A 24,643-nucleotide genomic window follows, 5' to 3' on the forward strand; every position below is an offset into this window, starting at 1 on the left:
AAGTATTCAGACCCTTTGCTATGAGACTTGAAATTGAGCTCAGGTGCATCCTGTTTCCATTGATAATACTTGAGATATTTCTACAGCTTGACTGGAGTCCACCTGTGGTAAATGCAGGTCTCACAGTTGACTGCACATATCAGATCAAAAACCAAGCCATGAGATGGAAGGAATTGCCCATAGAGCTCCAAGACAGGATTGTGTTGAGGCACAGATCTGGGGAAGGGTACAAAACATTTCTGCAGCATTGAAGGTCCCCTAGAACACAGAGGCCTCCATCATTGTTAAATGGAAGAAGTTTGGAACCACCAAGACTCTTCCTAGAGCTGGCCACCGGGCCAAACTGAGCAATCGGGGAAGAAGGGCCTTGGTGAGGGAGGTGACCAAGAACCAGACGGTCACTCTGACAGAGTTCCAAAGTTTCTCTGTGGAGATGGGAGAACCTCCCAGAAGGACAACCATCTCTACAGCACTCCACCAATCAGGCCTTTATGGTAGAGTGGTCTGACAGAAGCCACTCCTCAGTAAAAGGCACATGACAGCCTACTTGGAGTTTGCCAAAAGGCACCTAAAGACTCTCAGACCATGAGAAACAAGATTCTGGAAGAAACCTGGCACCATCCTTATGGGAAAGCATGGTGGTGGCAGCATCATGCTGTGGGGATGTTTTTCAGTGGCAGGGACTGGGAGACCAGTCAGGAGTGAGGCAAAGATAAATGGAGCAAAGTACAGAGAGATCCTTGATGAAAACCTGCTCCAGAGTGCTCAGGACCTCAGACTGGGGTGAAGGCTCACCTTCCAAAAGGACAACGACCCTAAGCACACAGCCAAGACAACACAGGAATGACTTCGGGACAAGTCTCTGACTGTCCTTGAGTAGTCCAGCCAAAACTCTGACTTGAACATCTCTGAGATCTGATAAATAGCTGTGCAGCAACTCTCCCCATCAAAGCTGACAAAGCTTGAGAGGATCTGCAGAGGTAATTGGGAGGAACTCCTAAAATGCAGGTGTGCCTAGCTTGTGGCATCATACCTAAGAAGACTCGAGGCTGTAATTGCTACAAAGTACTGTGTAAAGGGTCTGAATACTTATGTAAATATGATATTTCAGTGTTAAATTTGTTATACATTTGCAAAAATGTCTAAAAAACAGTTTTTGCTTTGTCACTATGGGATATTGTGTGTAAATTGATGAGGGGGAAAAAATAATCAATTTTAGAAAAAGGCTGCAATGTAACAAAACGTCGAAAATGTGGTCTGAATACTTTCCGAACGCACTGTGTATTTGCGACTGCTCGACCCAAAAAATCTTGGTCGACCAACAGTCCATCGACCAGTCCAATCGACCAGTTGACTAAATTGTGTCAGCCCTAAAGTCAACACACCTATATTTTAGCATTAATTATCTTAAAAAATGCTACATTTTCTCTAAGCCTCATGTCAAAATGTGTAGAATAGCATGAGATTAGATAGATATAGATATAGATTAGACTAGATTAGATATAAAACCCCACAAAAGTATGTGAGCTCTTTGGAAATACCTGGATTTCTGAATAAATTGGTCATAAAATCTGATCTGATCTTCATCTAGGTCACAACAATAGACAAACACAGTCTGCTTAAACTAATAACACACAAGCAATGTTACGTTTTCATGTCTTTATTGAACACACCGTGTAAACATTTAGTGCAGAGTAGAAAAAGTATGTGAACCCTTGTATTTAATAACTGGTTGACCCTCTTTTGGCAGCAATGACTTCAACCTAACGTTTTCTGTAGTTGCGGATCAGACCTGCACAACAGTCAGGAGGAATTTTGGACCATTCCTCTTTACAAAACTGTTTCATTTCAGCAATATTCATGACATGTCTGGTGTGAACTGCTCTCTTGAGGTCATGCCACAGCATCTCAATCGGGTTGAGGTCAGGACTCTGACTGGGCCACTCCAGAAGACGCATTTTCTTCTGTTGAAGCCATTCTGTTGTTGATTTACTTCTGTGTTTTGGGTCGTGGTCCTGTTGCATCACCCAACTTCTGTTAAGCTTTAATTGGCAGACAGATAGCTTAACATTCTCCTGCAAAATGTATTGATAAACTTAGGATTTCATTTTTCTGTCGATGATAGGGTTGGATTCTGGGTGAAACTTTGAACATTCTTATACTCAGAAGTGTAGGAACATTAGTTACAAAAGAGACATGAGCGGTGCCATAATGAAGCTTGGGAGGGGCTGTGTGCAGGAAACACGATCGCATGTGGCAGTATTGATAAGGGGAGAAACCGTTGAAGGCTCATATCACTTAGCTCCCTGCTTAGCAATAATTATGCAACGTTTAGCGATAAGGAGGAGGGTCCACCCAAAGTGGGGTATGAATACTACCACGGGGGAAGCCATGTCTGGGTTTGAATTACAGCTGTGTCAACCCTTTGCGAAGAATTAAACTTGGTTAAGCTTCTGAGAGTTTGAGTTATTTACTCTGACAATTAGAACCTAACAATAGCAAGCTGTCCAAGGTCCTGAGGCAGCAAAGCAGCCCCAAACCAGGATGCTTCCTCCACCATACTTTACAGTTGGAATAAGGTTTTGATGTTGGTGTGCTGTGCCTTTTTTTGAAAACTTTCACTACACAACTTTTTTTTGCTGATGGACAATCCTGTCGTAAACCTTCATAATATCAATTATTTTGGGACACATCAATTAACATTGGCTGCAGTATTCCGAACATAGATATGTCATGCATATACTGGTCATGCAATAAACGTTTTGGATAATTCCCCCAAAATGAATTATTTAAATCAAATCAAATTGTATTTGTCACATGCGCCAAATACAACAGTGAAATGCTTACTTTCAAGCCCATAACCAACAATGCAAGAAGAAAAGTAAATAATTAAAGAGCATCAGTAAAATAACAATAGCGAGTCTATATACAGGGGATACCGGTACAGAGAATGTGCTGGGACACTCGTTAGTCGAGTTAATATATACATGTAGGTAGAGATATTAATGTGACTATGCATAGATAGAGTAGCAGCAAATAATCTGGGTAGCCATTTGATTAGATGTTCAGTAGTCTTATGGCTTGGGGGTAGAATCTGTTTCGAAACCTCTTGGACCTAGACTTGGCGCTCCGGAACTGCTTGCCGTGCGGTTGCAGAGAACTGTAGCTGTCGCTCCACTGGCAATCCCAGCCTAGGAATGCTGAAGCCCCCCTGAAGTAAAAATGAAAACCTTCTCCATGGTTAAAGGGTATGTGTTCCCCCCTGAAAAAAGGAAAGGGGAGGACATTAAAGTCCATAAGTAACACTTGTTGGAGAACACAATACTCTTAAGTGAAAGTAGTTTGGGATTTCATTTATCTATTACATTCTTAGGGGGCCCATGGAAGAATAAGGCTACAAAATGCTGTCCCACAGTTGTGAGAGTGATTAGGTGATGTTTTACTGATGTGTTACTTCAATGATCATGGTTTGCATCTAACCTTCCACCTCCAGAAGTCAGTCCCTCCAGAAACATATGACTCCTCTCTCTATTGCTCTTTATTTACCTTTATTACCCACTAAGAAATCATACATTTATTTAAATATTAAAGCAGCATTATGTATTACTGTGTCCAATTGATTCTGGTTGATTGTAATTTTTTTGAAAACTTTGATTGGTACCAGGTGGGGAGCGCTCTGCTTTGAAGAGAGAAGCTATGTCTTTGGCCAAGAGGTTTCTCAGCATAGATGAAAACCTCTCTGAAGAGGCTTGAGTGTCTATTCATGTAAGACAGGAGACCTAGACACTCCAGACCCTCTTTGACTCTATAAAGGGAAAAAAAGTCTATGAATTTGCCCTGAAGAATTTAAATAAACTTGAGATTCCTTAGATATATGGAAACTCACTGCTCAAAAGCATCCCGTATCCTGCTTTCTAAGGAGAACTTTGTGGCTGACTCCACCAGGGCATCCCTCTCCAATGTACGAATGTATCGCACTGGACCCAACATGACCACTTCCTGTGCCTCGTCAACAGTTTGTGCGAACTGGATCTTAGATTGTTTAATGAACTGTGTTTTGGGAAATATTAGCAAAACAATAAACTGATTATCACTACCCTTAAAGATCGACTGCCAACAAAAATAAACCAAATCCATGTGGAAAAGTTCTCATGAACTACAACCCAAAAAAATGTTCAAACTTAGTGCAAATTAACAGTAACATAACATCCATCACATTGTAAAGTTACTTACCGTTTCCAACTTCTGTGTGAAGTCATATTCTGCTATTTCTTTCAGTTCTGGCACAGGAGGTTGTAGGCCACATACTTTCCTGTACAGCCTCTCTGGAAAAATGTGTCTCTACACCCCCATGTTGCTGTCACACAGAAGACAAACAGTAAATAAAGGACACATTACATACAAAAATCAAATGTCTTACTAAAGCCATATATATTGCCATAAACAAACGTGTCTTTGTTGGTTTAAAAGTGTAACTCACCTTGAGAGTTGCAAGAAAGGCATTTTTGTCAATCAGGTCCCTCAAATATTGCAGAGGAATGGATGGCACTCATTAGCAGCCAGAGAAATTATCTTTAGGGACCACCCTCATCAGCTGCCCCTTTTCCGTCAGCATCCCTGAAAACCATGTATAAGCGGGCTCTCTTAAAGCCTCTCATTGCACAATTATAAACGTTGTCCATCATCACATTCATTTGGTTGGCATCTCATTAACTTCAGCAGTGTTTGGAGGTCAACACTAAAAGAGACATTCAGAATAACAAAGCTCAGATACTTCCCATGGTCCGTTCTAACTCTGGAGGGAACGCCATTTCTTGAGACAGCATTCATGAAGCAATCCAATACAGTACTGCTGCGATTGTTGCTGGAAGCACGGTGAAACATGGTGGCTGCCACCCATCAATGTCACCATGTATGACTATCTGATAGAGGAATTCTAAATTCCTGTATGTTTTATTGCCAAAACCAATTCGCACTCATTTCTAATTCATTAATGAGTTGTAAGTTCATTAATTATGCATGAAGTAGATCGAGACCAGTCTTAAAAGCCAAAGGTAACAGCGTTTATTACAAGAGAGTACTAACCGCATACACATATTTCCACAGGTTATAAACTGAAAATGACGTCAGCGTTTTCTAAACTTTCTATCTATTTCACAAGTAGAGGGACCCTCTAGCTCTGGAGCCTTCGCGTTATCAGCACGAAGTCAAGGCCAGTCAGTATAAATCAACATTCTAGACAGTCTGGAGATGGGCCGTTCCCACCACCTGGAGATTGTACAACTGAATGAACTAAGGAACAGACCTTCATTGTTACTAAACTCCTGACTACATTATATACAATTGGGAATGGGAGCAAGAGAGAAAATTCTCATGTACAGTACATTATAGCATTTTGACTAGTCAGTTCTGATTGGAATGTATACATAATTAGTCATGTCAACCATAATTTCCTCTATCACTATCCTCCACCGAAATCAAAAAACACAGCACGGGTTGATACAAAATCTGAACACATGAAATATACAAACATCACCATCCTCCTTTACCATTTAGATGTTCCATCAGGTTCCTGCAGTATATAACAAAGCAGCAGACCATATACTAAATGAACATCCAAAATGTGGAACAATGTTAATGAGTCAAGTTAATGGGTCAAGAGGACAGACTCTCCTGTTGTTCACCCTTAGACACAAATACTTTGTTCCAACTGTTTTTGCCTCAGTATGTCCTCAATATAAGCATGTTTGTTAATTTCATGATGCAGATATTCTATCGATTACAGAAGTAGCAGAAACACAATAAAACAATTATTATCGACATGATTGACATATTGGACCATTGCTTGCTAAACTGAACTGTTAGTTGTTGTTGAACAAGTTGATGAACAATTTGAGATGTTACAATGTACAACTTCTCACCAGTGATATAGATAATTGTGTCGATCACAAAGATACATCTTCCTTATCAGTTTGTGGTTTCCATCAAGGTGCCATAACAAGTTTGGTCCAGGAACACGGTATGATCTTCTATGTAGCCTCTGCGACATGGCTCTGAGGGCAGCCGCCCTCGGGTTAACACAAATCATGCTGTCCCTCACTCTGCGTCTCTGCACCCGAATACCACATCGGTATCAAACGTACCATCACTACTGTTTGAAGCTGGTGTACAAAACCAAAAGTAAAAGATGCAAACACGGCTCTTTTGGCTCCCAAACGGCTCTTTAAAAAAATCTGTTTAGAATTCCTTCAAGTCAAACAGTTTGCGATAGTTTGACTATGATTGGTGTTAAAACACTTCTAATTAAATTATTAAATGGAATCGTACTCTACCGTAACCACAATGTATTTAAAAATGCATTGGTTTGTTATGAAAAAGAATGCTATTAAAATGTTCAATTTAAAGTATAACTTTTTTAATGTATACAAACAAAGTGCATATAAATGTAACAATTCAAAACTAATATAATCTGAACAACATAATAATAGAATATTGCACCATATCAAAGAAAAATAAATAACCATTTGCAAAACTGCAGCATCACACTTAAAACATTGAACTGGTCCCTCTTTTCTCTCTATTCTTAATTGCCATGTTATAACCAGCAGCACACATACATATTTTGCTTTTATGAGAGATTTGCATTCAGAAATGCAAGCTGTATCACTTTCGAGGGGCTGATGCGGTTTCTTCACTCAGTTATTGTTTGTCCCGTTTTCGAGAAGATCCTCTCAGAGGGAATGGCGTCGCCACTATTCAGAGTCTGCCTGTCATGACTTTAGTAAGCCGTGGGTAGACGGAGGCCTTGTTCTTCTACCAACTCAGAGGATCTGCAGATCTTTGGAGGAGGGGTTCCATTATGGCATCTGTTGAGGGATTCCTTCGTGCTGCATCCCCAGTTGCTCTCTCGTCAAACAGCATCCAAACAGCAGACGTTTAAGGCACTACTGCTGGTGCTTCTGCTCCATCTGCTCCCTCTTCTTCCTGTTGCCCTGGTGCCTGAGCCAGCTGACTGAGGGGGCTTACCCTCCCTGCTACTGAGGTTATTCTTTGAAGAGCATCATCAATTGCTTTGGCATCACTGAAGACTAACTTCTTAAACCTGGGGTCAAGTGCAGCGGTTTCTGATAGCACGTGATTATATTCCATTCTGTGGAACTTTCTGCCCATTGATGAATGTAGGGTGTCCATCAACTCTGTCACATGTCCTGTGGTTACCTCTCATTCCCCATTGGTCAGAGAATCAACAGGTGCATTGACAATGGCCATGGTAGAGATGATGGCATCCTTTGACTAAAGAAACCTCTTCAACATATAAAATGTTGAATTCTACCTTGTAGTGCAGTCTTGTTTAGGCCTCAACTCAGACATTCCTATCTGGCGTTGTGTAGACTTTAGTTTTTCAGCACCTACTGTGCTCCTGTGGAAGTATTCCACAGCTGCTTTCACATTGTCCACAGTGGGCTTCATCACCTTCAGAGCATATCTTACAATCAGGTTGATTGTGTGGGCAAGACATGGATGATGGGTGCATTTGAAAATGTTTATGGCTTTGGTTGTGTTAGCGGCATTGTCACTAACACAACAGACCACTTTCCACCTACTTGCCATTCTCTGGCCACTCTCAACAGTTCCTCTGCCAAGTTCTCTGAGGTGTGTCTGTCGCTGAACTCAAAGCAGTCCAGAAGACAGCTAGACATTGAAAAATCTTCAATGAAGTGACATGTAAGAAGTGGTTACCCTTGATGCCCAGCAGTCAATGGTAAGGCAAACTGCAGTAGCTTTTTGGACTCTTTCCCGCACTGAAGCCTGTGTGCTCTCTTACAGTTGTGGAATACGTGATTTTGAAAGGGTTTTCCTGCTTGGAATTGTGTACAATGGATTTAGACTATTGCTTTAATTTCTAAAACCTCTGTGCTCCACGATTGAAAATGGCTGGAAATCAGTGGCAATCATTTTAGCCACTGCAATATCAATTTGGCCATGTTTTGCTACAGACATAGACTTTGGCATAAACTGGTTCATAGAAGACTGTCTGAGAAGACTGTCTGCTGTCGGTCGCGGAATAGGCCTACTTGACTGAGTGGATAAATCTCCACGTGTGGAGGTGCTGGCTACACCACTATCACTAGCAGGCCCGCTACTTTCTCGAAGCTCTGCTACAGCTAGCTTCACAGTTGGGTGCAGAGTTCACATATGCCGGTGTAGGTTGTGCGTAGAACCGACTTCAAATGAGATTTTGTTTTGGCAAATTCTACACTGTGCTCTTACATTGTCTACATTATAAAAATGCTACTGTGCTTCCAACTAATTGTCCAGCTGTCGTTCCTCTCTCTCCTCGGCTGCTAAGTGTGTGACTGTGAGTGAGTTGGCTCGGCCCTCCCTCACGCATCTTTGGTTCATTGGTTGACACTGCGTGTCTGATTGACAGGAACAACAGGTAAGACTGTTAGTCTGAGCAGACAGTCTGTCACACCCTGGTCGAAATATATTGTGTTTGTCTTTATTTATTTGGTCAGGCCGGGGTGTGACATGGGTTTATTGTGGTGTGTTTTGTCTTGGGGTGTTGTTAGGTGTTGGGTGTGTGGCTTAGTGGGGGTATCTAGCATAGTCTATGGCTGTCTGGAGTGGTTCTCAATCAGAGGCAGGTGTTTATAGTTGTCTCTGATTAGAAAACCATATTTAGGCAGCCATATTCTTTGAGTATTTCGTGGGTGATTGTTCCTGTCTCTGTGATTGTTGTTCACCAGATAGGCTGTATAGGTTTCCACGTTCCGTTTGTCGTTTTGTATTGTTAGTTATTTCATGTCGAGTTCCCTTTCATTAAAGAACATGAATAACCACCATGCTGCATTTTGGTCTGCTTCTGCTTCGACAGACGAGAACCGTTACACAGTCAGATCGAATGTGTGTGCGCTTGAGCATTTAGGCCTATATTATTTTATTGATTTTTTTCGTTCTTTGAATGAGTTAATTCTAGTCAATTAAATCTTTTGATTATTCATATCTTATTTTTTTTATTTTTTTTCTAAATAGATTTGGCTCTTCTGATATGTGAGCTTCTCCCAACATTCACCTACAAGAGCCGACTCTTAGCGCCGAGGAGAGAGAGGAACGACCCATCACTAATACATTTGATACCAGTTGGTATTGAACGCCCTCACCTTTTCACTCTTCCTCATGAAACTGATCTCAGGCAGAATTCAACCCTTGCTTTTAGACGTATTGCTCGTTCACCCTGTGTCTGTTATCAGCCTCGAATCTGTACCCCTGCTACTTGGAGCAGACTTGATGGATCGGTTACTCCCATTGATGGTTTGGAAATCCAACAAGGTAGGCCACAGAGACTACGGACAACACCGTACGAGATCGCCAGAGCATAAATCAAATCTAGTTGTAAACTCCCCTATGAGAACAGTGAAGAGCAGACAGGCCCCTAGACGGGGATTATCTTAAAGCACATCTAAGATAGTACTGAGGTGTACCACACTGGTCGTAAAGGAAGTCCAGTGGACTTGTCCACCTCCAAAACAAATGGCAACAATAATCATTCCTTTCCATGCTTAGTAGTATGAGGTTTCTGTGTTATGCACTATAGCCCATTACCATATATGTGATTGAATATTATCTGCTGTTGGCTTGTGTGGATGTATGTAGGTGTTATGCAACATAGCTGACTTGAAACATTGTTAACAGTTTCAGGACCATGGGCCTTTCTCATGATGGAAAAATACAGAATAACATAAAAACAGACACATACAGAACTGTTGAAGGAATTTAATTCCTCTGTTTTAATTCCCAATCAAAATTTAACACTCTGTCAATGCATAAGGATTTGTATGACCCTTATTTTATAAGAATGGACAGAGCCCCGGTCTTAAAAGTCAAGGAACAGCCTTTAATTCAAGAGAGTACTGAGTTCATACACATTTGCAGAGGTATGTGCATCCTTTCAAGCACACCCTTATCATTAACCTGTGGTGAGTTATTCTCAATTTTCGATGAACAAATAAGGTTTTATATGTAAGATGGTTAAATAAAGAGCAAAATTATGTATTATTATTATATTATTATTTGTGCCCTTGTCCTATAAGAGCTCTTTGTCACTTCCCATGAGCCGGGTTGTGACAAAAACTCACACTCATTCTTATGTTTAATAAATGTATCGTAAGTGTCAGGCCGGGCGCAGTGCACACTGACCAGGTCGCCAGGTGTACGGTGTTTCCTCCGACACATTGGTGCGGCTGACTTCCGGGTTGGATGTGCATTGTGTCAAGAAGCAGTGCGGCTTGGTTGGGTTGTGTTTATGAGGATGCATTGCTCTCGACCTTCGCCTCTCCCAAACCCGTACGGGAGTTGCAGCGATGAGACAAGCCTGAAACTACTACCAATTGGATACCACAAAATTGGGGAGACAAAAAGGGGTACATTGTTTAAAAATTATAATAATGATGGCAAAAAACAACATTTGAAAGTGCGCTGACCCTGGTGCTCGAGGGGGTATGGGACTATATGCAGCTGGAGGTTGAATGTTTGAAGGGGTACGGGACTATAAAAAGTTTGGGAACCACTGATTTAGCAGCCTAAGTTGACTAATTTGCCATGAGTGAGATTTTCTACGTGCATTTCATTGCCCCCTGGTACAACCTTTAGATGGGGGACTGGGGGTTCTCCATCAGGAACATTTGACTGTTTTATAGCTAATTTCATGAAATTGACCAGGGTGGAAAATAAAAACCACAGGTCAGGTGTATTCAGGATGCTTTGAACATTAAATGAAAACTCAATATTTGATGATTTTGTTACTTTGAGATTTTGGAGGGCTGAAATTTCAAGTATGCTAATATTTCTGTAAAAATATTTTTAAGTGGTTTGACAAGTTGTTCAGACAGTAATTCAATTAGATAAAGTGGCAGGCAAATGCTAAAAACAGATGGAAGGTTGGACACAGCGATTGATCCCTGTTCTCAGGTAGAAAGATGTAAGCAATATGTGCAGGGGAGTGTTACCACTAAACCAAGTCTCTGATCAGGACATTGTTATATTCATGGTTGATGGCAGTTGGCAAGCAAATTAGATTGATTGCAGTGTCCTTGTCCACAGACTGCTTTCAAGGTAAGGACACAAACATTTTGTATTTTGTAATTTGGGTGAATTCTCTCTTTAACATAGGGCTAATTTCTCAAAATCAAACAACCTTCAAGAAATATTTTACGAATATCCATATTCAGGTGGTTTATGCCAACTAGTTGAAGATCCTTGCCATCATCTTACTCTACTTAGATCAAATGTGATGTGTTTAGGAGTTGTGAGTCCCCCTACCAATCTCTCCGCCTAGCATGTACACAATACTAACATGTACAAAATTATATTTGACAACCATTTTACTATATTTCTTTAGTCAACCTTTAACATTCAACATATTTAACCTTTAATTATTATTTTAATAAATTCCAGTCCCAATGAATTTCATCTTATTTTTCTTATTTTCTAAGGCAATGTACTTTTTTCTCTGTTTGTTCTTCTTTGTGCTCCATGTGTGAGTGTAAGTAAAACTCTTTCTTGTGTGTGTGAGTGGGGCCTTCCTATTCATACTTTCTGCCTCTACAATGTCACAGAAAACTAGGCCTTAGTCTGCCATACTGAGAGTATGTATGTGTGTGTGTGTGAGTGTGTGTGTGTGTGTGTGTGTGTGTGTGTGTGTGTGTGTGTGTGTGTGTGTGTGTGTGTGTGTGTGTGTGTGTGTGTGTGTGTGTGTGTGTGTGTGTGTGTGTGTGTGTGTGTGTGTGTGTGTATGTGTGTATGTGTGTATGTATGTATGTATGTATGTATGTATGTATGTATGTATGTATGCACTGAGTATACAAAACATTAAGGACACTTTTGCTCTTTCCATGACATAGACTGCCCAGTTGAATCCATGTGAAAGCTATCATCCCTTATTGATGTCACTTATTAAATCCACCTCAATCAGTGTAGCGGAAGGGGAGGAGACAGACTAAAGAAGGATTTTTAAGCCTCGAGACAATTGAGACCGATTGTGCATGTGTGCCATTCAGAGGGTCAATGGGCAAGACTAACTATTTACAGTAAGTGCCTCTGAATGGGTTCTGGTAGTAGGTGCCAGGTGCACCGTTTTTTGTCAAGAACTGCAACGCTGCTGTATTTTTCATGCTCAACAGTTTCCCGTGTGTATCAAGAATGGGACACCACCCCAAGGACATCCCAGCCAACTTGACACAACTGTGGGAAGCATTGGAGTCAACATGGACCAGCATCACTGTCAAACACTTTTAACACCTTGCTGTTCTAAGGGAAAAAGGGGGGGGGGGGGTGGTGCAACTTAATATTAGGAAGGTGTCCTTAATGTTTTGTACACTGTGTGTGTGTCTGTGTGTCTCTCTCTCTCTGTGTGTGTGTGTGTGTGTGTGTGTGTGTGTGTGTGTGTGTGTGTGTGTGTGTGTGTGTGTGTGTGTGTGTGTGTGTGTGTGTGTGTGTGTGTGTGTGTGTGTGTGTGTGTGTGTGTGTGTGTGTGTGTGTGTGTGTGTATAATATTTCAATTGTGGAGGTTAGTCATAAAACTCACAGTACTATAAAACAGAAGATATCAAATGCACTGCACACCACAATAGCATTAAATCAAAGGAACACAAATCACAAAGAGCTGAAGTGAAAAATATCAATATAATCTAATCACCAAATATCATATATGTCAAGACTCGGTTACAAACTCAGGTCTCCGGTGTGAGAAACAGTCACTTAGCAAACTGAGCCCATAATAGTCAGCAGAACCCAGAAGATGAGGCAGACACAGCAGTACTTGAGACGGTGTTTTAATAAAGTAAAAAGGAAAGTTCTTCAGGCAACAATATAAATACACAACGTCAAAAGTAATTCCAAGAGAACAAAGGTAACCCTCCAAGTCAAAATGTAAATCCACAAGGTGGTAGGTACAGCAGAAAAAAGCCTCAAAAGATAATCAAAAATGAATAAATGAGAACAAAAACAGAGTACCACAAGAGCGTCCAACTGGAGCAACAAATGTTCACAGCATCGCTGGGGCTGGGTGGTAACATTCAAACACAGAGCAAAGAACTGAGGAACACTAAGGGTTTACATGCATTCAAGGGAAACGAGGCACAAGCGCAAATAATAACTGGGAACAAGGGAAAACAAAAGGGTCAAAAAGCACAATGGGGGCATCTAGTGGCAAAAACCGGAACAACCCTGGCCAAATCCTGACAATATATAAACATTTAGAGATATTTTTTTCATGTAGCAGACACATGTTGTACAAAGTTGGCCTTCTTCCGTTGACTGCTTTGAGTCATCTGTACAAAATACGAGGTGACATGGATGACTGCGCACAAGGAGAGGAAACACTGTCCCAAGCAAACAACAACAATAGCAGCAAACCAACACCAAAAGTAACAGGACAGGAAAATGGTCCAATTCACACATTTATCAAGAGAACATCCCTGGTCATGCCTACTGCCACTGATCTGGTGGTCTCACTAAACAAAAATGCCTCATTTTGTAAATGATGCCTGAGTGTTGGAGTGTGAGCCTGGCTATCCGTAAATATGAAAGACAAGAACATGGTGCCTTCTGGTTTGCTTAATATAAAGAATGTGAAATGATTTCTACTATTACTTTTGATACATTTTATATTTAGCAATTACATTTACTTTTTGTACATAAGTATATATATATATTTAAAACCAATTACTTTTAGACTTTTATTCAAGTAGTATTTTGCTGGGTGACTTTTACTTTTCTATCAAGGTATCTTTACTTTTACTCATGTATAAAAATGGGGTAGTCTACTTTTTCCACCACTGCGCAAAACGAACTCGCCCACTGGAACCTCTTCCCCAGACAAGACGTGTGGTTAGTAGCTACTCTAGAGAAAATGGGCTTCCAGAAAGTTGTTCAACAATTTTGGGCAGATGGCCAGGATAACCGTCAAACAGCTACATGTCATTATTGGCTACGCTGCTATGATACTAGGCTGTGATACTGTGATGTAACTCGCTAAATACATAGCCTCTCGCTTATTGGTCATGTCAGAGATAGATTTGCATAGCTATCGTTGAACCTGAATAAAGATTTTATCCCTGCTAGTTAACTAGCTAGCTCCTAATCAAGCGAACCTGACGACATGTTTGATGCATGTTGCCAGCTCTCTTTCAATGTTTCAAATCGAAATGACTAGCTACTTGCATTGTTTGTTGTGATTGATTGGCAAACACAAACCCAAAGAAAGACCCACCTCAAACCACACCCCCAAGACAGCTCTTGTTATGGGATAATGTAGGTATGAGGAAATGTTTTTCTTTAATCCATTTTAAAATAAGGCTGTAACAACAAAATGTGGAACATTTTGGGGGGTCTGAATACTTTCCAAATGCACTGTATCTGTGGTCCTAGCCCCACCCCAATCTATCATTATTCTCTGCCTAACACCTATTTTTGCAATTGCACCTGCAAACTATTTTTCAGCCACCCACTAACCCCCATTTTTACGTCACCCTAGGCTTTCTAAAACCACAAGCTCCTCCCCCCTCACATCCACAGGATTTCCTGCCTTCTTCTAACAGTCTAACCTGGCTGGGGTTGTTCTCAGTCAAGCTTGCACCCTTAATATACTTTTAGCTACATATCATCACCATTACTAGTTTGCAACATTAACACTTATTATTCCCTTTACTATTCTAATTTCACTCAATTCTCATCTAACTCTAACTCTATTACCGGATCTTAAACATCCAACATCCCACCATCCTCTTATTTCTACATTCTAACATATCACTATCAACCTAAGACCTTATCCTCCAAGCCTAATAGACATAGTCCAAATATACTGTACCTTAAAACCAACATCTCATCCTTAACCATTTTACTATATTACTTTAATCAACCTTTAACATTCAACATATTTAACCTTTAATTATTCTTTTAATAAATTCCTGTCCCAATGAATTTCTTCTTCTTTTTCTTATTTTCTAAGGCAATGTCAATTTTTCTCTATTTGTTCTTCTTTGTGCTCCATGTGTGAGTGTAAGTAAAACTTTTTCTTGGGTGTGTGAGTGGGGCCTTCCTATTCATACTTTCTGCCTCTACAATGTCACAGAAAACTAGGCCTTAGTCTGCCATACTGAGAGTATGTATGTATGTATGTATGTATGTATGTATGTGTGTATGTGTGTATGTGTATGTGTGTGTGTGTGTGTGTGTGTGTGTGTGTGTGTGTGTGTGTGTGTGTGTGTGTGTGTGTGTGTGTGTGTGTGTGTGTGTGTGTGTGTGTATGTATGTATGTATGTATGTATGTATGTATGTATGTATGTATGTATGTATGTATGTATGTATGTATGCATGTATGTATGTATGTATGTATGTACTGAGTATACAAAACATTAAGGAAACTTTTGCTCTTTCCATGACATAGACTGCCCAGGTGAATCCATATGAAAGCCATCATCCCTTATTGATGTCACTTGTTAAATCCACCTCAATCAGTGTAGCTGAAGGGGAGGAGACAGACTAAAGAAGGATTTTAAGCCTCGAGACAATTGAGACCGATTGTGCATGTGTGCCATTCAGAGGGTCAATGGGCAAGACTTAACTATTTACAGTAAGTGCCTTTGAATGGGTTCTGGTAGTAGGTGCCATGCACACCGGTTTTTGTCAAGAACTGCAACGCTGCTGTATTTTTCACGCTCAACAGTTTCCCGTGTGTATCAAGAATGGTCCACCACCCAAAGGACATCCCAGCCAACTTGACACAACTGTGGGAAGCATTGGAGTCAACATGGACCAGCATCACTATCAAACGCTTTTAACACCTTGCTGTTCTAAGGGAAAAAGGGGGGGGGGCAACTTAATATTAGGAAGGTGTCCTTAATGTTTTGTACACTGTGTGTGTGTGTCTGTGTGTCTCTCTCTCTGTGTGTGTGTGTCCGTCTGTGTGTGTGTGTGTGTGTGTGTCCGTCTGTGTGTGTGTGTGTGTCCGTCTGTGTGTGTGTGTGTGTCCGTCTGTGTGTGTGTGTGTGTGTGTGTGTGTGTGTGTGTGTGTGTGTGTGTGTGTGTGTATAATATTTCAATTGTGGAGGTTAGTCATAAAACTCACAGTACTATAAAACAGAAGATATCAAATGCACTGCACACCACAATAGCATTAAATCAAAGGAACACAAATCACAAAGAGCTGAAGTGAAAAATATCAATATAATCTAATCACCAAATATCATATATGTCAAGACTCGGTTACAAACTCAGGTCTCCGGTGTGAGAAACAGTCACTTAGCAAACTGAGCCCATAATAGTCAGCAGCATCCAGAAGATGAGGCAGACACAGCAGTACTTGAGACGGTGTTTTAATAAAGTAAAAAGGAAAGTTCTTCAGGCAATGATATAAATCCACAACGTCAAAAGTAATTCCAAGAGAACAAAGGTAACCCTCCAAGTCAAAATGTAAATCCACAAGGTGGTAGGTACAGCAGAAAAAAGCCTCAAAAGATAATCAAAAATGAATAAATGAGAACAAAAACAGAGTACCACAAGAGCGTCCAACTGGAGCAACAAATGTTCACAGCATCGCTGGGGCTGGGTGGTAACATTCAAACACAGAGCAAAGAACTGAGGAAAACTAAGGGTTTAAATGCATTCAAGGGAAACGAGGCACAAGCGCAAATAATACCTGGGAACAAGGGAAAACAAAAGGGTCAAAAAGCACAATGGGGGCATCTAGTGGCAAAAACCGGAACAACCCTGGCCAAATCCTGACAATATATAAACATTTAGAGATATTTTTTTTCATGTAGCAGACACATGTTGTACAAAGTTGGCCTTCTTCCGTTGACTGCTTTGAGTCATCTGTACAAAATACGAGGTGACATGGATGAATGCGTACAAGGAGAGGAAACGCTGTCCCAAGCAAACAACAACAATAGCAGCAAACCAAACCAAAAGTAACAGGACAGGAAAATGGTCCAATTCACACATTTATCAAGAGAACATCCCTGGTCATGCCTACTGCCACTGATCTGGTGGTCTCACTAAACAAAAATGCCTCATTTTGTGAATGATGTCTGAGTGTTGGAGTGTGAGCCTGGCTATCCGTAAATATGAAAGACAAGAACATGGTGCCTTCTGGTTTGCTTAATATAAAGAATGTGTAATGATTTCTACTATTACTTTTGATACATTTTATATTTAGCAATTACATTTACTTTTTGTACATAAGTATATATATATATATTTAAAACCAATTACTTTTAGACTTTTACTCAAGTAGTATTTTGCTGGGTGACGTTTACTTTTCTATCAAGGTATCTTTACTTTTACTCATGTATAAAAATGGGGTAGTCTACTTTTTCCACCACTGCGCAAAACGAACTCGCCCACTGGAACCTCTTCCCCAGACAAGACGTGTGGTTAGTAGCTACTCTAGAGAAAATGGGCTTCCAGAAAGTTGTTCAACAATTTTGGGCAGATGGCCAGGATAACCGTCAAACAGCTACATGTCATTATTGGCTACGCTGCTATGATACTAGGCTGTGATACTGTGATGTAACTCGCTAAATACATAGCCTCTCTCTTATTGGTCATGTCAGAGATAGATTTGCATAGCTATCGTTGAACCTGAATAAAGGTTTTATCCCTGCTAGCTAACTAGCTAGCTCCTAATCAAGCGAACCTGACGACATGTTTGATGCATGTTGCCAGCTCTTTTTCAATGTTTCAAATCGAAATGACTAGCTACTTGCATTGTTTGTTGTGATTGATTGGCAAACAAAAGCCCAAAGAAAGACCCACCTCAAACCACACCCCCAAGACAGCTCTTGTTATGGGATAATGTAGGTATGAGGAAATGTTTTTCTTTAATCCATTTTAAAATAAGGCTGTAACAACAAAATGTGGAACATTTTGGGGGGTCTGAATACTTTCCAAATGCACTGTATCTGTGGTCCTAGCCCCACCCCAATCTATCATTATTCTCTGCCTAACACCTATTTTTGCAATTGCACCTGCAAACTATTTTTCAGCCACCCACTAACCCCCATTTTTACGTCACCCTAGGCTTTCTAAAACCACAAGCTCCTCCCCCCTCACATCCACAGGATTTCCTGCCTTCTTCTAACAGTCTAACCTGGCTGGGGTTGTTCTCAGTCAAGCTTGCACCCTTAATATACTTTTAGCTACATATCATCACCATTACTAGTTTGCAACATTAACACTTATTATTCCCTTTACTATTCTAATTTCACTCAATTCTCATCTAACTCTAACTCTATTACCGGATCTTAAACATCCAACATCCCACCATCCTCTTATTTCTACATTCTAACATATCACTATCAACCTAAGACCTTATCCTCCAAGCCTAATAGACATAGTCCAAATATACTGTACCTTAAAACCAACATCTCATCCTTAACCATTTTACTATATTACTTTAATCAACCTTTAACATTCAACATATTTAACCTTTAATTATTCTTTTAATAAATTCCTGTCCCAATGAATTTCTTCTTCTTTTTCTTATTTTCTAAGGCAATGTCAATTTTTCTCTATTTGTTCTTCTTTGTGCTCCATGTGTGAGTGTAAGTAAAACTTTTTCTTGGGTGTGTGAGTGGGGCCTTCCTATTCATACTTTCTGCCTCTACAATGTCACAGAAAACTAGGCCTTAGTCTGCCATACTGAGAGTATGTATGTATGTATGTATGTATGTATGTATGTGTGTATGTGTGTATGTGTATGTGTGTGTGTGTGTGTGTGTGTGTGTGTGTGTGTGTGTGTGTGTGTGTGTGTGTGTGTGTGTGTGTGTATGTATGTATGTATGTATGTATGTATGTATGTATGTATGTATGTATGTATGTATGTATGCATGTATGTATGTATGTATGTATGTACTGAGTATACAAAACATTAAGGAAACTTTTGCTCTTTCCATGACATAGACTGCCCAGGTGAATCCATATGAAAGCCATCATCCCTTATTGATGTCACTTGTTAAATCCACCTCAATCAGTGTAGCTGAAGGGGAGGAGACAGACTAAAGAAGGATTTTTAAGCCTCGAGACAATTGAGACCGATTGTGCATGTGTGCCATTCAGAGGGTCAATGGGCAAGACTTAACTATTTACAGTAAGTGCCTTTGAATGGGTTCTGGTAGTAGGTGCCATGCACACCGGTTTTTGTCAAGAACTGCAACGCTGCTGTATTTTTCACGCTCAACAGTTTCCCGTGTGTATCAAGAATGGTCCACCACCCAAAGGACATCCCAGCCAACTTGACACAACTGTGGGAAGCATTGGAGTCAACATGGACCAGCATCACTATCAAACGCTTTTAACACCTTGCTGTTCTAAGGGAAAAAGGGGGGGGGGCAACTTAATATTAGGAAGGTGTCCTTAATGTTTTGTACACTGTGTGTGTGTGTCTGTGTGTCTCTCTCTGTGTGTGTGTGTCTGTGTGTGTGTGTGTGTGTGTGTCCGTCTGTGTGTGTGTGTGTGTCCGTCTGTGTGTGTGTGTGTGTCCGTCTGTGTGTGTGTGTGTGTGTGTGTGTGTGTGTGTGTGTGTGTGTGTGTGTGTATAATATTTCAATTGTGGAGGTTAGTCATAAAACTCACAGTACTATAAAACAGAAGATATCAAATGCACTGCACACCACAATAGCATTAAATCAAAGGAACACAAATCACAAAGAGCTGAAGTGAAAAATATCAATATAATCTAATCACCAAATATCATATATGTCAAGACTCGGTTACAAACTCAGGTCTCCGGTGTGAGAAACAGTCACTTAGCAAACTGAGCCCATAATAGTCAGCAGCATCCAGAAGATGAGGCAGACACAGCAGTACTTGAGACGGTGTTTTAATAAAGTAAAAAGGAAAGTTCTTCAGGCAATGATATAAATCCACAACGTCAAAAGTAATTCCAAGAGAACAAAGGTAACCCTCCAAGTCAAAATGTAAATCCACAAGGTGGTAGGTACAGCAGAAAAAAGCCTCAAAAGATAATCAAAAATGAATAAATGAGAACAAAAACAGAGTACCACAAGAGCGTCCAACTGGAGCAACAAATGTTCACAGCATCGCTGGGGCTGGGTGGTAACATTCAAACACAGAGCAAAGAACTGAGGAAAACTAAGGGTTTAAATGCATTCAAGGGAAACGAGGCACAAGCGCAAATAATACCTGGGAACAAGGGAAAACAAAAGGGTCAAAAAGCACAATGGGGGCATCTAGTGGCAAAAACCGGAACAACCCTGGCCAAATCCTGACAATATATAAACATTTAGAGATATTTTTTTTCATGTAGCAGACACATGTTGTACAAAGTTGGCCTTCTTCCGTTGACTGCTTTGAGTCATCTGTACAAAATACGAGGTGACATGGATGAATGCGTACAAGGAGAGGAAACGCTGTCCCAAGCAAACAACAACAATAGCAGCAAACCAAACCAAAAGTAACAGGACAGGAAAATGGTCCAATTCACACATTTATCAAGAGAACATCCCTGGTCATGCCTACTGCCACTGATCTGGTGGTCTCACTAAACAAAAATGCCTCATTTTGTGAATGATGTCTGAGTGTTGGAGTGTGAGCCTGGCTATCCGTAAATATGAAAGACAAGAACATGGTGCCTTCTGGTTTGCTTAATATAAAGAATGTGTAATGATTTCTACTATTACTTTTGATACATTTTATATTTAGCAATTACATTTACTTTTTGTACATAAGTATATATATATATATTTAAAACCAATTACTTTTAGACTTTTACTCAAGTAGTATTTTGCTGGGTGACGTTTACTTTTCTATCAAGGTATCTTTACTTTTACTCATGTATAAAAATGGGGTAGTCTACTTTTTCCACCACTGCGCAAAACGAACTCGCCCACTGGAACCTCTTCCCCAGACAAGACGTGTGGTTAGTAGCTACTCTAGAGAAAATGGGCTTCCAGAAAGTTGTTCAACAATTTTGGGCAGATGGCCAGGATAACCGTCAAACAGCTACATGTCATTATTGGCTACGCTGCTATGATACTAGGCTGTGATACTGTGATGTAACTCGCTAAATACATAGCCTCTCTCTTATTGGTCATGTCAGAGATAGATTTGCATAGCTATCGTTGAACCTGAATAAAGGTTTTATCCCTGCTAGCTAACTAGCTAGCTCCTAATCAAGCGAACCTGACGACATGTTTGATGCATGTTGCCAGCTCTTTTTCAATGTTTCAAATCGAAATGACTAGCTACTTGCATTGTTTGTTGTGATTGATTGGCAAACAAAAGCCCAAAGAAAGACCCACCTCAAACCACACCCCAAGACAGCTCTTGTTATGGGATAATGTAGGTATGAGGAAATGTTTTTCTTTAATCCATTTTAAAATAAGGCTGTAACAACAAAATGTGGAACATTTTGGGGGTCTGAATACTTTCCAAATGCACTGTATCTGTGGTCCTAGCCCCACCCCAATCTATCATTATTCTCTGCCTAACACCTATTTTTGCAATTGCACCTGCAAACTATTTTTCAGCCACCCACTAACCCCCATTTTTACGTCACCCTAGGCTTTCTAAAACCACAAGCTCCTCCCCCCTCACATCCACAGGATTTCCTGCCTTCTTCTAACAGTCTAACCTGGCTGGGGTTGTTCTCAGTCAAGCTTGCACCCTTAATATACTTTTAGCTACATATCATCACCATTACTAGTTTGCAACATTAACACTTATTATTCCCTTTACTATTCTAATTTCACTCAATTCTCATCTAACTCTAACCTAACTCTATTACCGGATCTTAAACATCCAACATCCCACCATCCTCTTATTTCTACATTCTAACATATCACTATCAACCTAAGACCTTATCCTCCAAGCCTAATAGACATAGTCCAAATATACTGTACCTTAAAACCAACATCTCATCCTTAACCATTTTACTATATTACTTTAGTCAACCTTTAACATTCAACATATTTAACCTTTAATTATTATTTTAATAAATTCCAGTCCCAATGAATTTCTTCTTCTTTTTCTTATTTTCTAAGGAAATGTCAATTTTTCTCTGTTTGTTCTTCTTTGTGCTCCATGTGTGAGTGTAAGTAAAACTTTTTCTTGGGTGTGTGAGTGGGGCCTTCCTATTCATACTTTCTGCCTCTACAATGTCACAGAAAACTAGGCCTTAGTCTGCCATACTGAGAGTATGTATGTATATATGTATGTATGTATGTACTGAGTATACAAAACATTAAGGAAACTTTTGCTCTTTCCATGATATAGACTGCCCAGGTGAATCCATATGAAAGCTATCATCCCTTATTGATGTCACTTATTAAATCCACCTCAATCAGTGTAGCTGAAGGGGAGGAGACAGACTAAAGAAGGATTTTTAAGCCTCGAGACAATTGAGACCGATTGTGCATGTGTGCCATTCAGAGGGTCAATGGGCAAGACTAACTATTTACAGTAAGTGCCTTTGAATGGGTTCTGGTAGTAGGTGCCATGCACACCGGTTTTTGTCAAGAACTGCAACGCTGCTGTATTTTTCACGCTCAACAGTTTCCCGTGTGTATCAAGAATGGTCCACCACCCAATGGACATCCCAGCCAACTTGACACAACTGTGGGAAGCATTGGAGTCAACATGGACCAGCATCACTATCAAACGCTTTTAACACCTTGCTGTCCTAAGGGAAAAGGGGGGGGGGGGGGGGGTGGTGCAACTTAATATTAGGAAGGTGTCCTTAATGTTTTGTACACTGTGTGTGTGTGTCTGTGTGTCTCTCTCTCTCTGTGTGTGTGTCCGTCTGTGTGTGTGTGTGTGTGTGTGTGTGTGTGTGTGTGTGTGTGTGTGTGTGTGTGTGTGTGTGTGTGTGTGTGTGTTTGTGTGTGTGTGTATAATATTTCAATTGTGGAGGTTAGTCATAAAACTCACAGTACTATAAAACAGAAGATATCAAATGCACTGCACACCACAATAGCATTAAATCAAAGGAACACAAATCACAAAGAGCTGAAGTGAAAAATATCAATATAATCTAATCACCAAATATCATATATGTCAAGACTCGGTTACAAACTCAGGTCTCCGGTGTGAGAAACAGTCACTTAGCAAACTGAGCCCATAATAGTCAGCAGCATCCAGAAGATGAGGCAGACACAGCAGTACTTGAGACGGTGTTTTAATAAAGTAAAAAGGAAAGTTCTTCAGGCAATGATATAAATCCACAACGTCAAAAGTAATTCCAAGAGAACAAAGGTAACCCTCCAAGTCAAAATGTAAATCCACAAGGTGGTAGGTACAGCAGAAAAAAGCCTCAAAAGATAATCAAAAATGAATAAATGAGAACAAAAACAGAGTACCACAAGAGCGTCCAACTGGAGCAACAAATGTTCACAGCATCGCTGGGGCTGGGTGGTAACATTCAAACACAGAGCAAAGAACTGAGGAAAACTAAGGGTTTAAATGCATTCAAGGGAAACGAGGCACAAGCGCAAATAATACCTGGGAACAAGGGAAAACAAAAGGGTCAAAAAGCACAATGGGGGCATCTAGTGGCAAAAACCGGAACAACCCTGGCCAAATCCTGACAATATATAAACATTTAGAGATATTTTTTTCATGTAGCAGACACATGTTGTACAAAGTTGGCCTTCTTCCGTTGACTGCTTTGAGTCATCTGTACAAAATACGAGGTGACATGGATGAATGCGTACAAGGAGAGGAAACGCTGTCCCAAGCAAACAACAACAATAGCAGCAAACCAAACCAAAAGTAACAGGACAGGAAAATGGTCCAATTCACACATTTATCAAGAGAACATCCCTGGTCATGCCTACTGCCACTGATCTGGTGGTCTCACTAAACAAAAATGCCTCATTTTGTGAATGATGTCTGAGTGTTGGAGTGTGAGCCTGGCTATCCGTAAATATGAAAGACAAGAACATGGTGCCTTCTGGTTTGCTTAATATAAAGAATGTGTAATGATTTCTACTATTACTTTTGATACATTTTATATTTAGCAATTACATTTACTTTTTGTACATAAGTATATATATATATATTTAAAACCAATTACTTTTAGACTTTTACTCAAGTAGTATTTTGCTGGGTGACGTTTACTTTTCTATCAAGGTATCTTTACTTTTACTCATGTATAAAAATGGGGTAGTCTACTTTTTCCACCACTGCGCAAAACGAACTCGCCCACTGGAACCTCTTCCCCAGACAAGACGTGTGGTTAGTAGCTACTCTAGAGAAAATGGGCTTCCAGAAAGTTGTTCAACAATTTTGGGCAGATGGCCAGGATAACCGTCAAACAGCTACATGTCATTATTGGCTACGCTGCTATGATACTAGGCTGTGATACTGTGATGTAACTCGCTAAATACATAGCCTCTCGCTTATTGGTCATGTCAGAGATAGATTTGCATAGCTATCGTTGAACCTGAATAAAGGTTTTATCCCTGCTAGCTAACTAGCTAGCTCCTAATCAAGCGAACCTGACGACATGTTTGATGCATGTTGCCAGCTCTTTTTCAATGTTTCAAATCGAAATGACTAGCTACTTGCATTGTTTGTTGTGATTGATTGGCAAACAAAAGCCCAAAGAAAGACCCACCTCAAA

At 40.3% G+C, this 24,643-nt stretch overlaps 2 long non-coding RNA genes across 3 annotated transcripts in view; one reads left to right on the forward strand and one right to left on the reverse strand.

Moving 5' to 3' along the window:
• The window catches only part of LOC135539659 (uncharacterized), a 47,429-nt gene that overhangs the window by 9,962 nt on the left and 12,824 nt on the right, over positions 1-24,643 (forward strand). Inside the window, exon 3 of one of the 2 annotated variants that reach the window (XR_010455654.1) lies at positions 9,037-11,455. The exons of the other annotated variant lie outside the window; for it this stretch is intronic. This is a non-coding gene — a long non-coding RNA (uncharacterized LOC135539659). Of the gene's footprint in view, positions 1-9,036; positions 11,456-24,643 lie in introns of those variants that run through there. 2 annotated transcript variants of the gene reach the window in all.
• Positions 1,645-6,134, reverse strand: LOC135539656 (uncharacterized). The gene is made up of 3 exons (XR_010455653.1): positions 4,481-6,134; positions 4,234-4,357; positions 1,645-3,262 (listed from the first exon to the last, which is right to left on the reverse strand). It is a non-coding gene; the product is annotated as an uncharacterized LOC135539656 (long non-coding RNA).

This window comes from Oncorhynchus masou, chromosome 5, assembly GCF_036934945.1.
Source record: "Oncorhynchus masou masou isolate Uvic2021 chromosome 5, UVic_Omas_1.1, whole genome shotgun sequence".
NCBI classification, from domain to species: Eukaryota; Metazoa; Chordata; class Actinopteri; order Salmoniformes; family Salmonidae; genus Oncorhynchus; species Oncorhynchus masou.